This window comes from Saccopteryx leptura, chromosome 1 (assembly GCF_036850995.1).
Source record: "Saccopteryx leptura isolate mSacLep1 chromosome 1, mSacLep1_pri_phased_curated, whole genome shotgun sequence".
Lineage (NCBI taxonomy): Eukaryota > Metazoa > Chordata > Mammalia > Chiroptera > Emballonuridae > Saccopteryx > Saccopteryx leptura.
The window spans coordinates 154,835,579-154,851,923 of NC_089503.1; positions in this window are offsets into that span (position 1 = coordinate 154,835,579).

Sequence of the window (16,345 nt, forward strand, 5' to 3'; positions counted from 1 at the left end):
TATTATTTAACTATGTGTGAACTTAAGCAAGAACACATACACTGAACTACAAAGAACGCACAATGTGTTCTTAAGTAAACTTTCATTTTTTCCTCACTTAGATACCAGTGAGAATCTTTAAACAGGTTGCTCATGATAAACGTGTTTTTTCCCCAGTCTCTTATCATTGCATTGTCCAACTTTATTTCTGATCATCAGTATCTTACTCCATCTCCTCTGGGATCAATTCATTTACTTGTTTGGGGGCCATTACTAGCAGATTGCATTCTTTCTGGGAATAACATCCTTCCTAAACCCATTTTAGAACACCTTCTTCAATGTGGTAGATTATAATCTCTGAAAGCCTTCATGTCAAATACTCTGAAGAAGTAACTACAAACAGAACTTTTAAGATATATATACACAAATTTTGAAAAATAAAGTCATAATAATTATAATATTATGTTTACATACAAGAATCTGGGTAGAATAGCTAATTTGAGAAATAGGTCAAAAACCAAAAATGCAGAGGCAAGCAGGGTACATTGATTAAGCCAAGGCCTTTACCAGCCACGGCAGAGAGAGAACAGCTGGCTGGGCCTCACATGAGGGCTCTGGGTACGGAGAGGCATGTGCTGGGTCAGAGAGGAAGCAGATCTCATTAGCTGAAGATACTGGGGACAATCATTCTATTTTCAATTCTAAGGTAATTGGATACTGTTTATATCCATAGGATTCATTAGTAGAGCTGAGTTACTTTATATTCAAGTGTGAAAAATGACCTTTTCTTTAGAAAACAATGCTGGACTTAAATTTCTAATAAAAGATTCTCTTGTGTGAAGGATCATGCATTCTGGAAGCAAATTAGCTCCAAATCTTCAAAAGACCCTGTTAATGGGAAGTGTCCTACTCCAGAAAGGTGCATATCTTTGCGACAAAATGACCAATCTAAAAGGATTAAGTATCACTTATTTATAGATGAAACTATATGGGTATGGGTAACATAGCACCCATAAATGGATTTAGTCATTAGTTTTTAAAATGACAATTCTTAATTATTCTTTTACTTTTAATTACTTAAAATATTTCTTTTGAATTGAGATCAGACTATACTTAACATTTCATGTCAGTGTCTGTGTCCACGGGGTAAACATAAAACAATAGTTGAACAAATAGCTAACTGTAGGCCATACTTCTAAGACAGTAGAAATGTCTAGTATTCCAGAGTAATTTGATATACATAAGGCAAGGTGAGTGGATACTTAGAATCTTAGAATCTAATTTAATGCATTATTTAATACTTACCCAATGCTTCAGTTGTAGAATATGCCAAAGCGGTAAATAAGGATATACAAACTAACAGAAATTTGGTGTCTGTAATCTATATGTCAGTATCTGAAATATCTGTATGGAGAGTTGCTGAAACTCAAGTAGAATACCAAGTCTGTGGCCAGTCCTTCCTCCAGTCCTTCCCTTGTGCTATCATTGCCTATTAGCCAGGTCCCTACATTGCACGCAATGTATCAAATAAATGTATCATGTTAGCATTTCCCAGTGCTCAACTCAAAGAACACACTATTCCTGAGGGAGTCTCTTATAAACAAACCAATTTAAATATGGCACCATATTAGCAACAACTGTGTACTATTTTGTTAGACTATGCATTCTAAATGCCTGAAAAAATGTTCTGTTCCAAACATATTTCACTAAAAAAATTTCCTCCTCTCATTTTATTAACGAGCCTCTCTACTATGTAATTGTGAACAACTAGTAGTCTAGAGAAGACAGGCTGAGCGACACTGGTCCGCACCAGGGCTCTGCAGAAAAGCTTGGCTCATGTTTGCCCTGCTCTATTTTTTACCAAGGCAATGGTGGTGGCTTAATGTTTCAATGTTCTGTCACCAAGACTTTGTACTATGTGAGAAATCGTATATTTTACCTGATAAAAAATGCAGTTGCAAAGCTCTAAATAAATCAGAAACTCTTTCAAATACAGCCATTAATGCACGGCAGAGGGCAGTCGGGGAAAATAGGCTTTTCACCCGGCTTGCGTTTTGCCCGGGTCCGCGTATACCCCGACAACCAAAATAAAAGCAAAAGAAGTGATTAATGATGCAATAAGTTGAGCTCGTAGCTAGACAGTATGCTTTATAGGTGAGTCGGAAATCGCAGCTGTATTACATTTATTAAAATTTATTATCTTATCTAATTGTATATTTTAATCACACTTTAATGAAAATTATCATTCCTTCTCCAAATTGAATCAATATAAATCTAATTATTTTGGTTTATTTTGGATATCATTTTTATTCTTGACAAAATATAATATTCTCTTTTTCTGCATATAATTGACATAGCAATCAATAATAATTAAACAAAATGAAGCCCAAATAAGAAGTAAATAATCCCCTTGAGAGGCAGTAGGTCTCACTGGAAATATTATCAGTCTAAGGTGTGTCAAGGCACAAGTTTGTTCCCGATTCCATATTTAACATATTATGTGACTTTTATTAAATAAATATTTTTTCTCCAGCCTCACTTTTCTCACCAATACAAAGAAAAAATCATATCCTTTGCAGTCCTTTCAACATTCCAAATTCTACATTTACTGCATTTTTGAAGCATATATATTATAACACAGCAAGAAGTGGTAGATTTAACTTAAAAGATGTTGGACAAATACAAGTATTTTACTATTTTTATTATTTAACTAGAAATTTATGTTTGATGCTCAAATATGCCTTTATAGCTGTACTCTCCCTCCCTCTCACTGTCTGTCTGTCTTTCCTTCTCTCTCTCTCCTTAACAAAATAAGATTTTATTATTAACACTACTCTGAAACTTAATTTCTTCTACCAGTTAACTATGTATGCCTAAAAAGTCCTTCTAGCCTGACCTGTGGTGGCGCAGTGGATAAAGCGTCGACCTGGAATGCTGAGGTCGCCGGTTCAGAAACCTGCACTTGTCTGGTCAAGGCACATGCGAGAGTTGAGGCTTCCTGCTCCTCCCCCCTTTCTCTCTCATACTCTCTACTCTCTCTCCTCTCTAAAATGAATAAATTAAAAAAAATTAAAACAAAAAGTTTTTCTATTTAGTACATAAATATCTACCATATTCTTTGTGATACTGATATATGATTGAAAATAAATTGCCTTTTGATGGGCATTTAGATTCAGATATTTTCCAATTTGTCGCAGATACAAACAAAACAGTAATTCTTGTGTATCAGTATCTGTACAGCACTGGTACTTTCAGTTTCACCAAAATGATCTTCGAAACAGTGCGGTGATCGCAGGGAGCGTGCGAGGAGGTGGAGGAGGGTATGGGGTGGATAATGGTAATGGATGGAGACTAGTTTGGGGGCATGAACACACAATATAGTATACAGATAATATGTTGTAGAATTAGGCACATGAAACCTGTATAGCTTTGTTAAGCAGTGTCACCCAAATCAATTCAATAAAAAGAAAATAATTTTAAGTGACATATAGATAAAATTGTGGTATACTTTTTCAATGTATGAATTTAGTTATATGTACATGTTTAAACCATTGATACATGTAATAAATTAATTTATAAATACAAAAAAAGTGTATTCATGAGGCAAGGTATATTCATGGTTAACTTTTTAATGGATATCATTTAATTATTTCAAAATAATAATAGGACTTTAAGCCATCATCACTGTGTGCAGGCACTGACCAGAGCTGAAGTCTCAGAGGGTGTGGGGCTTATGACAGGTGACTGTAGAAGTGGCACAGTCCATTTTTCATTTTCAAACAACAACCAGCAGCACTGAGGCGATGAACTAAAATTAAGGCAGATTGAACCTACCAGAATCATGAAGAAGTGTTGATGAGGCCAAGTGTGATAAAATAAAGGCCTGAACCAGGACACGGCTGGACAATTGTAGAAACACCCTAGGATAGATAACTCATGAGACAGATGTGCGATGATGTTGATGGTTAGGCCATAAAACGTGGCCTAGTGAACTGACATGAAGTCCACCTGTCCAGCTTTCACCGTTTCATTCATTCATTCCCTGACAAGTGTTTGAGGAGCAACCACAACATGCCAGTCATGGGTCTGGGCTCCAGGGAGACAACACTGAGCCAAGTCCCTGTCCTTGGGAAGCTTAGTCTCTGCTGACAAGAGAGAGATTAGGAAACAGGTAAGGGAACATGTGCATCAAAGAAAAAGGAAATAAATAAGGAAAAAAGAGAGTAAGAACCTTGATGACAGGGGAATTTCAAATGAGGTGATCGGGCAAAGGCTTTCGAAGATTGTTAGATTAGAGCATAAACCTAAAGAAAGTACAAACTGAAAGCAGTGGCTTATAAAACCACTACGTTCTCAGTCACCAAAAGAACAGTGACAGAGAACCCTACGGAAGTTACTGCTCTAATAATCTGAACAGAAAGGGAAGATGATTCACAGGAAACAATTTGGCACCATCCATAATGGAAACGTCTGGCAGATTAAAACATAGCACCCTTTTAGACGCTGTTACTTCCAGAGGCATTCCATAACAATGTTAGGATTTTGTCATAAGAAATGATCGTCAGGCAACTTAATACATGACCCCATTAGAACAGAGTTTATGAATCTGCCGACAAAAGCAAATGCTTTTTTAAAATTACAGCCAGCTCGTTAAAATAATGACGGCTAATTTAAAGTGCCTTGAAGACTTCTTGGGGCTTTGCAGTGAGTGTGTGTGTGTGTGTCTCTGCCACTCTGGGGACGTCCTTGACTTCCTCCTGGGTTATTTGGGCAGAGCTGCCTCTGTTCTAAATGCACATTGTGCAGCTGATTGCATAACACTACACCGAGTCCTCTGTGGTCTTGCTGCATAGGTAATCAGGATTTAATTCAGAGGTTATAATGCAACAGATAGCAATTCATTTTCACACTATGAAATCGAAGCCTCCAGAGGGTTGACTGTCCAGAAATTGTTTAGTCTTCCTCAGCTTACAAAATGAGTTAGCAATCCATTTTGAAAATGAAAATAATTAAGCCAGTAAAGAAACATGTTTATTTCAACTGTTAACAACTGTTTTCTTATTATCTCATTATTATTATCTTATATTTAGATGAGGCATTTCAGTTTTCATCTTATCAGACTCTCTACCATTATTTTTTACCTCATGGTGGGTTTTCTCTGTCTCTTCAAAGTATGTAGTCTGACCAGGCGGTGGCACAGTGGATAGAGCGTCGGACTGGGATGCGGAAGACCCAGGTTCAAGACCCCAAGGTCACCAGCTTGAGCGCAGGCTCATCTGGTTTGAGCAAAAGCTCACCAGCTTGAGCCCAAGGTCGCTGGCTCGAGCAAGGGGTTACTCAGTCTGCTGAAGGTCCGTGGTCAAGGCACATATAAGAAAGCAATCAATGAACAACTAAGGTGTTGCAACGCACACAAAAAAACTAATGATTGATGCTTCTCATCTCTCTGTTCCTGTCAGTCTGTCCCTGGCTATTCCTCTCTCTGATTCTCTGTTTCTGAAGAAAAAAAAAAGTGTGTACTTGACTGATATATTTATATATTTTACTGTTTAAATGTTGTTTGGGGAGCATGTTTTCCAATATTTTTATCATAATTACTTTCTGAAGAATGCTAGCTGGCTGTGTGTCACACAAAGAAATTAACCATAGAGAAAAAGGGAAGTGAACCTTTAAGATATATTCGCTAACAATTTAATCATGCATTCTTTTAGAAATTGAAATTTCTAACTAAATCTAAATCAATTTTTAACTAAATCGTTCTAAGCTTCAGATGCGTAAAAATTAGTTACCATCGTGTAAGGTGACATTTTAACTTCATTTATTTCTATTTAAGTGGGCACCCATTGATTTGATGCTATATAAAATAACATTTTATAAATTTTTTTGTTCTTAACTATTGGTACTTTATTTTTGAACTTATTTTTTTTTCTTTCTTATATCATTTTGGTAATGTCTCTGTCCTGGCTCAGAGGTAATTACTTACACAACTCACCTTTCTCCTCCTTTAGCATTTTCAAACACCACGTATTCCCCACCTTCAAAGGGTTCAAGCAATATTAGCATTCTTGGTTTGTGCATCAGATATCAAACCATGTAAATAATTACATACTTATATGCAAACCATCCTCAGTGTAAATGCATTATAGAAATAGCATTGGCTTTGTTTTTATCTTGAAGGAACCTGTAACAGAAAATACCTGCCTCCAAATTTTAGCTGATACCAATTCAAAGTTCACGTTGAAAGTTCTAAAGTAATCTGACCCCAATATTCACCCCCATGAATATGTATAAAGAAGACTCTCTGAGTATGACACCCTCCCAATTCTTGATGGACTGAGTGGAGAGCACCATCCATGTTAGTTCTTTATAATGTTCTTTGCCTCAAGTCACAAAAGTTCAGTTTTTTAAATGATGCAGAAAGAAATGATAAGTTAAATATTTATTTTCATATTGAAATGTGTAGATGTTCAAGTGCCAAAGGCAAAAAAATTTAAGAACATTGTACTTTGAGAGAAGGGTGAAAAAAAAATCTACATTTTTTAAAGAGAAAAACAAAAAAAAATCACATCCTGAATTAGATATAGAGGGATATTGGTCTGCTTGTGATAGAGAAAAAATAGTCAATAAATAATGTTTGAATTATATTTCTGTGATAGCCTGTGAATCATAGCTTTAAAATAATTATTCAACAACTGCTCATCAATAATGTTGACTGAAGACCAGCAGAGGTGAGAGAGGACATTCTACTAACTTTCTGGGCACCAAGAATGTTACAATGTTACAAGAGGAGTTGGGAATCACATCTAGTCCCCTAACTTATTATATATTAAGTAACTTATCAGGTTGTCTCTAAAGTTCTGAAATAGACTTTTGTCCCTTAGACAAGATGCAAACTTTTCCAAGTCACAAAATAAGAATTTAAGAATCTTTAAAAAGTTATTACTTATGAACCTGGTCTCATCTCTTCAGGCAGAGGAGAACAGAAGCTACATATCCACGCATGCTGCAAATGGCTTTTCCAGTCTACCTGAACCATTACCAGCTAGAAGCAGCGGTCATTGGGACTTGGACATGAGCTGCAAAGTATAGAATGGTGATAACAATTCCAGTGCCATGAGGACTTTTCCTGGATGTGGACTTTTCCTGGACTCCTGCTCCCTGTGACAGCTCCTATCAGACTGAGCTGTGGTTGGGTTGCATTTTTCAGGGATTTGGCATGGTGATGGGGCCAATTTGGACTTGGTGAACATGTTAAGGACACTACTCTTTAATGGATTCTTGCTGTATTGGCCAAGAGTTTGCTTAAAGGCTTTTAATCACTGTAAAAAAAAAAAATAGAAGACTGGATAAAGAAGATGGGACACATATACACCATGGTATACTATTCAGCTAGAAGAAATGATGACATCAGATCACTTTCAGCAGAATGGTGGAATCTTGATAACATTATGCGGAGTGAAATAAGTGAATCAGAAAAAAACAAGAACTGCAGGATTTCATACATTGGTGGGACATAAAAGCGAAACTAAGAGACATGGACAGGAGTGTGGTGGTTACGGGGGGTGGGGGGAGGGAAGAAGGGAGAGGGGGAGGGGGAGGGGGAGGGGTACAAAGAGGGCTAGATAGAGGGTGACGGAGGACGATCTCTTTTTGGGTGATGGGTATGCAATAGAACTGAATGACAAGATAACCTGGAAATGTTTTCTTTGAATACATGTACCCTGATTTGTTGATGTCACCCCATTAAAATAAAAATTTATTCATTAAAAAAAAGTTATTACTTATGTCTTATTGCCTAAATTTATTTACATGATACCAATGGGAATCTACCATTGTTCAGTCAACAGTACAAATTCATAAAGAAAAGTTATGTGAATGATGTCAGAGTAATGGCGCGGTAGGAAGCGATACCAATAAATCTCCCCCAAAACTCAACAAGATCTTCAACCAGAAACAGAAAAACCTATACTTGGAGCCTCCAGATGCTTCACAATACACCCAAAGGTATGGTCGAGTGAAAAATTGGCTAAATATATAACCAAACACCGAAGGAAATAGGGAGTAAGAAATGCTCCGCCTTCCTCACTAACCTAAACAGGGCGGCTTTCTCTGGTAACTGTAAATATAGAAACTGAGGCGGGCAAAGGGGGTGAATAGATCCAGGCCGTGGCACAAACGGCAGAACCAGGCTGTGGCACGGAGATACAAGCCAAGGAAAAACTGATCCTGTGGCAACCCGGGCAATACAAGCTAACACTCGCGCCAAACCCAAACAAAGAAAGACAAGCGGGGCAGCCATTTTATTCAGAGGCCTTTCTGTGGGCTGAGGGCAGAGTCTCTGGGCAGCCCCAGCGCCCTGGGAAAGCCACGCATGGGAGGGAGTGAGAACTAATTCCAACGGTGGAGATTTTCCGTGCTGGAGGGGCTTTCACTCAGAGGGAAACGAAGCTGGCCTCATATCCTGGTTTGCGCACGAAGATAGTGAATGAGAGATTCCTCCGAGTGCCTCGGCAGTGCGCGCCCGTGTTATCGCACAGAGGGGCAGAGTCAGGGGCCTTTGTGTGGGCCAAAGCAGAATCTCGGGCCGCCCCAGCGCCTTGCAAAAGCCGCGCACGGGGAGGGAGCGAGACTCAATTCCAACGCTGCAACTTTTCCCTGCGGTTGGGGGTTTCACTCAGAGCGTGAGACTGCTGGCCGGATATCCTGGTCTGCGCGTGGCCAGTGAGTGAGAGTTTCCTCCAAGTGCCCCGGAAGTGGGCACCTGCCTGTGTTACCGGACAGAGTGGCAGACAGAGCCAGAGGTCTATGAGTGGGCGGAAAGCCCGCCTGATTATGCTAGCAGCTCTGACTGACTGAGCCTTACCCAGAGCCCTGTGCTGAGTGGAAATAGAGTGGGGAGTTGCCAGCTCTTTGAGCCTCTTACTATCCAGGCAGAGGCAGCAGCAACCCCATAGCTGGATTATCAGGCTACTAATTGAGGAAGGAAAGACTAGGAGAAAGGCTCCAGGAACACGGACTCTCTCACTGTCGGAGCCTATAAATGCTAATGAGCCTCGACTGCCAACGAGACTAAAGCACAATACATGACATTGCCATAGAGACTTATCAACTGCAAATCTCTACCTGAGCGTGCCAAAGGGGCAGAACCCGGGGTACAGAGTCACCGACCAGGAAGAGGGAGAGAAAAGAAAAAGCAAGAAGATAACCTCTCAAAATCAAGAATAATCTGCAGACTTTATAACCTATCCCATTTTATTATATTTGTTCATTTGTTTCTCTTATCTTCATTCTTGATACTTTTTTTCCTCCTCCAATTTGGCCGATTAACTCATTGCCGGTCTTACTCTCTCCTCTCCTTGAACTACACTACCCATAAGTGTTACATCTCCCATTATCTTTTCTCTTCTCTTCCTTTCTCTCTAGGAGGGTTGCACTCCAAAACCCTTAACTCTCTCTCTCTCTCCTTTCTTTTTTCTTCTTTTAGTGGTTCCCTCTTTTTTTCTCTCTCTCTCTTTCTTTTCTCCCTCTATATTAGTTTCTTCCTTTCTCCTTTACATCTCCTCTCATTCAAACCTCAATAACAAACAAATTATCTTATCTGGGACTCAAACTTATGTTTGTGGCATTTTGGGGGGTTTTTACTTCACTTTTTAAACTCACTAGCAGTGCTCCCAACCCTGGCTCTCCATTTTATCTAGTTCTTGTTCCACTAAATACAATAGTAATTTTTTAATTTGTCCCCCCATTTTTCTGTTTTCCTCTTATTCCTCTCATCATAACTCTTAGACAACCAACACCTAAAAGCAAATCATTTTATTCTTGACCCAAATTTTTTCCTTATTTGCTTTTTGTGGGTCCATACACTCTTTTTTTTTCTTTTTTTTCTTTTTTTTTTTTTTCTTTTTCTTTTTTTTTCCTTTTTTTTTTTTTTTTGCCCCTTTATTACTTTGCCCCAATTCAGGCCCTCCATCACAGGCATTGTTTGTTATAATTCACAGTTCACCACAAGATTTTCTCAAGAAAGAGGGGAGAGGAGAGGAGAGGAAAAAAGAAGGGGGGGAATAATTTCCTTTTTTAAAAATTTTTATTTTATTTTATTTTTCTTTATTTCATTATTAATTTTTTTTAAAAAAACTTTTTTTTATTTTTTATTTTTTTATTCTTTTTTTTAACTTTTATTCTTTATTAAATCTCATTAGTACTATCAACAAAACCACCCTCAGATGCCATTAAGGAAGAGAAAATCGAATATCATGGATACAAAAGAAAGAGAGGTAACACAGCTAGATGAGGAAAAATCTATGGAGAAAAAATTTAATATATTGGAAACCTTGGAGCTAAATGACAGAGAATTCAAGATAGAAATCCTAAAAATCCTCTAAGATATACAAGAAAACACAGAAAGGCAATTTAGGGAGCTCAGAAAACAACTCAATGAACACAAAGACTATATGTCCAAGGAAGTTGAAACTATAAAAACAAATCAAACAGAGATGAAAAACTCAATTCACGAGCTGAAAAACGAAGTAACAAGCTTAGCTAATAGAACAGGTCAGATAGAAGAGAGGATTAGTGAAATAGAAGACAAGCAACTTGAGGCACAACAGAGAGAAGAAGAAAGAGACGCAAAAATAAAAAAAAATGAGATAGCCCTACAAGAATTATCTGACTCCATCAAAAAGAATAACATAAGAATAATAGGTATATCAGAGGGAGAAGAGAGAGAAAATGGAATGGAGAACATACTCAAACAAATAATAGATGAGAACTTCCCAAGCCTGTGGAAAGAACTAAAGCCTCAAGTTCAAGAAGCAAACAGAACTCCGAGTTTTCTTAACCCCAACAAACCTACTCCAAGGCATATCATAATAAAATTGACACAAACCAACAGAAAAAAAAAAAATTCTCAAGGCAGCCAGGGAAAAGAAGAATACAACATATAAAGGAAGGCCCATTAGATTATCATCAGATTTCTCAGCAGAAACTCTACAAGCTAGAAGAGAGTGGACCCCAATATATAAAGTCCTGAAAGAGAGGAACTTTCAGCCACGAATACTATACCCATCAAAGCTATCCTTCAAATATGAAGGAGAAATAAAAACATTCACAGATACAGAAAAGATGAGGGAATTTATCATCAGAAAACCCCCACTCCGGGAATTACTAAAGGGGGTTCTCCAATCAGATACAAAGAACAAAAAAAAAAACAGAGCCACAAGTAAAAGCTCCAAGAAGAACACAATAAAACCAAATTGAAACTGTGACAACAACAAAAAGAAAGAGGGGGAGAAGATGGAGATTAACAGTAGCAAAGGACGATGGAGTGCAAAAGTACTCACAAAATAGTTCGCTACAATGAACAGGGTAGGGACCCTTTTCATTACTCAAAGGTAACCACCATTGAAAAAACCACCACAGAAGCACATGAGATAAAAAAGATAGCAACAGAGGAAAGATGTATGGAATACAACCAAATAAAAACAAAAGATGGAAAAACGAAAGAGAAGGATCAAACAAGACACAAAACTAACAGAAAGCAAGATATAAAATGGCAATAGGGAACTCACAAGTATCAATAATTACACTAAATGTAAACGGATTAAACTCACCAATAAAAAGGCACAGAGTAGCAGAATGGATTAAAAAAGAAAATCCAACTGTATGCTGCCTACAGGAAACTCATCTAAGTAACAAGGATAAAAACAAATTCAAAGTGAAAGGCTGGAAAACAATACTCCAAGCAAATAACATCCAAAAAAAAGCAGGTGTAGCAATACTCATATCGGATAATGCTGACTACAAGACAGGAAAAGTACTCAGAGACAAAAATGGCCATTTCATAATGGCTAAGGGGACACTGAATCAAGAAGACATAACAATTCTTAATATATATGCACCAAACCAAGGAGCACCAAAATATATAAGACAGCTACTTATTGATCTTAAAACAAAAACTGACAAAAACACAATCATACTTGGAGACCTCAATACACCGCTGACAGCTCTAGATCGGTCATCCAAACAGAGAATCAACAAAGACATTGTGGCCTTAAACAAAACACTAGAGCACCTGGATATGATAGACATCTACAGGACATTTCTTCCCAAAGTGACTGAGTATACATTTTTCTCCAGTGTACATGGATCATTCTCAAGAATTGACCATATGTTGGGCCACAAAAACAACATCAGCAAATTCAGAAAAATTGAAGTTGTACCAAGCATATTTTCTGATCATAAAGCCTTGAAACTAGAATTCAACTGCAAAAAAGAGGAAAAAAATCCCACAAAAATGTGGAAACTAAACAACATACTTTTAAAAAATGAATGGGTCAAAGAAGAAATAAGTGCAGAGATCAAAAGATATATACAGACAAATGAAAATGACAATACGACATATCAGAATCTATGGGCTGCAGCAAAAGCAGTGATAAGAGGGAAGTTCATATCACTTCAGGCATATATGAACAAACAAGAGAGAGCCCAAGTGAACCACTTAACTTCCCACCTTAAGGAACTAGAAAAAGAAGAACAAAGACAACCCAAAACCAGCCGAAGAAAGGAGATAATAAAAATCAGAGCAGAAATAAATGAATTAGAGAACAGAAAAACTATAGAAAAAATTAATAGAACAAGGAGCTGGTTCTTTGAAAAGATCAACAAAATTGACAAACCCTTGGCAAGACTTACCAAGGAAAAAAGAGAAAGAACTCATATAAACAAAATCCAAAATGAAAGAGGAGAAATCACCACGGACACCATAGATATACAAAGAATTATTGTAGAATACTATGAAAAACTTTATGCCACTAAATTCAACAACCTAGAAGAAATGGATAAATTCCTAGAACAATACAACCTTCCTAGACTGAGTCAAGAAGAAGCAGAAAGCCTAAACAGACCTATCAGTAGAGAAGAAATAGAAAAAACCATTAAAAACCTCCCCCAAAATAAAAGTCCAGGCCCTGACAGCTATACAAGCGAATTTTATCAAACATTCAAAGAAGACTTGGTTCCTATTCTACTCAAAGTCTTCCAAAAAATTGAAGAAGAAGCAATACTTCCAAACACATTTTATGAGGCCAACATAACCCTCATACCAAAACCAGGCAAGGATGGCACAAAGAAAGAAAACTACAGACCAATATCTCTAATGAATACAGATGCTAAAATACTAAACAAAATACTAGCAAATCGAATACAACAACATATTAAAAAAATAATACATCATGATCAAGTGGGATTCATCCCAGAATCTCAAGGATGGTTCAACATACGTAAAACGGTTAACGTAATACACCATATCAACAAAACAAAGAACAAAGACCACACGATCTTATCAATAGACGCAGAAAAGGCTTTCGATAAAATACAACACAATTTTATGTTTAAGACTCTCAACAAAATGGGTATAGAAGGAAAATATCTCAACATGATAAAGGCCATATATGATAAACCATCAGCTAACATCATATTAAATGGCACTAAACTGAAGGCTTTCCCCCTTAAATCAGGAACAAGACAGGGTTGTCCACTCTCTCCACTCTTATTTAGTGTGGTACTAGAGGTTCTAGCCAGAGCAATCAGACAAGACAAAGAAATAAAAGGCATCCATATCAGAAAAGAAGAAGTAAAGGTATCACTTTTTGCAGATGATATGATCCTATACATCGAAAACCCCAAAGACTCCACAAAAAGACTACTAGAAACAATAAGCCAATACAGTAAGGTTGCAGGATACAAAATTAACATACAGAAGTCAATAGCCTTTCTATATGCCAACAATGAAACAACTGAGAAGGAACTCAAAAGAATAATCCCCTTCACGATTGCAACAAAAAAAATAAAACACTTAGGAATAAACATAACAAAGAATGTAAAGGACTTCTATAATGAAAACTATAAACCATTGTTAAGGGAAATCGAAAAAGATATAATGAGATGGAAGAATATACCTTGTTCTTGGCTAGGAAGAATAAATATAATCAAGATGGCTATATTACCCAAAGCAATATACAAATTTAATGCAATTCCAATCAAACTTCCAATGACGTTTTTTAAAGAAATAGAGCAAAAAATCATCAGATTTATATGGAACTATAAAAAACCCCGAATAGCCAAAGCAATCCTAAAGAAAAAAAATGAAGCTGGGGGCATTACAATATCTGACTTCAAACTATATTATAGGGCCACGACAATCAAAACAGCATGGTATTGGCAGAAAAATAGACAATCAGACCAATGGAACAGAATAGAAAGTCCAGAAATAAAACCACATATATATAGTCAAATAATTTTTGATAAAGGGGCCAACAACACACAATGGAGAAAAGAAAGCCTCTTCAATAAATGGTGCTGGGAAAACTGGAAAGCCACATGCAAAAGAATGAAACTGGACTACAGTCTCTCCCCCTGTACAAAAATTAACTCAAAATGGATCAAAGATCTAAACATAAGACCTGAAACAATAAAGTACATAGAAGAAGACATAGGTACTCAACTCATGGACCTGGGTTTTAAAGAGCATTTTATGAATTTGACTCCAATGGCAAGAGAAGTGAAGGCAAAAATTAATGAATGGAACTACATCAGACTAAGAAGTTTTTGCTCAGCAAGAGAAACTGATAACAAAATAAACAGAAAGCCAACTAAATGGGAAATGATATTTTCAAACAACAGCTCAGATAAGGGCCTAATATCCAAAATATACAAAGAACTCATAAAACTCAACAACAAACAAACAAACAATCCAATAAAAAAATGGGAAGAGGATATGAATAGACACTTCTCCCAGGAAGAAATACAAATGGCCAACAGATATATGAAAAGATGCTTATCTTCTTTTCATTAGAGAAATGCAAATCAAAACGGCAATGAGATACCACCTCACACCTGTTCGATTAGCTGTTATTAGCAAGACAGGTAATAGCAAATGTTGGAGAGGCTGTGGAGAAAAAGGAACCCTCATACACTGTTGATGGGAATGTAAAGTAGTACAACCATTATGGAAGAAAGTATGGTGGTTCCTCAAAAAACTGAAAATAGAACTACCTTATGACCCAGCAATCCCTCTACTGGGTATATATCCCCAAAACTCAGAAACATTGATACGTAAAGACACATGCAGCCCCATGTTTATTGCAGCATTGTTCACAGTGGCCAGGACATGGAAACAACCAAAAAACCCATCAATAGATGACTGGATAAAGAAGATGTGGCACATATACACTATGGAATACTACTCAGCCATAAGAAATGATGACATCGGAACATTTACAACAAAATGGTGGGATCTTGATAACATGATACGAAGCGAAATAAGTAAATCAGAAAAAAATAGGAACTGTATTATTCCATACGTAGGTGGGACATAATAGTGAAACTAAGAGACATTGATAAGAGTGTGGTGGTTACGGGGGGAGGGGGGAATGGGAGAGGGAAAGGGGGTGGGGAGGGGCACAAAGAAAACAAGATAGAAGGTGACAGAGGACAATTTGACTTTGGGTGGTGGGTATGCAACATAATTGAACGACAAGATAACCTGGACTTGTTATCTTTGAATATATGTATCCTGATTTATTGATGTCACCCCATTAAAAAAATAAAATTATTAAAAAAAAAAGAAAAGAAAATTTATGTGAAATAATAACTTCATAATATAATAGTAATTAAGACTAGCTAAAATCTACTAAAAAGTTATATGAAACAGATCTGTTACTTAGAATCAAAATCGATTAAAAGTTGTTTTTATGAGGGTTTGGTTGAACCACCAATTGTCCCTCCCACAGATGGTAACAATTGACATCACAAGGTCTGTGTTCTTGTCTGCCTTCCATCAAGTGAGAATTGAGGTAGAGAGTCATTGAGAAACAAGTAACAAGCTATGGGATCACACAGGCCTAGGTTGGATTGTGTTTATGTCACATGTTAGATCTGTGTTCTTGAGTAAGGACTCAATATGACCACTTTCAAGTACTCATTTATCAATAAAGAAAATGACACCCACCAAGATTTTTATGAGAATAAATGATACTAGATACAAAAAGCTCAGGACTTAAGCATCACTTCAAAAGAGAATGATCACACTCAAAGTCTCCTTTTCACAATAATTACTGTTAACTTCACCTTTTACTATCTTGGAAAGAAATGTATCTACAAACACACACACTTAAAAATAATGCAATGCCTCTAACAGTAATACAAACGAGAGGTAAAAGAAAAAGAACTGTATTATAAAGCATTCACTTTAATATCTAAGTATTCAACTACCCTGTTTCCCCGAAAATAAGACATGCCCTGAAAATAAGACCTAGTGCAATTTTTGTTCAAGCTTAGAAATATCAGGCCTCCCCTGAAAATAAGACCT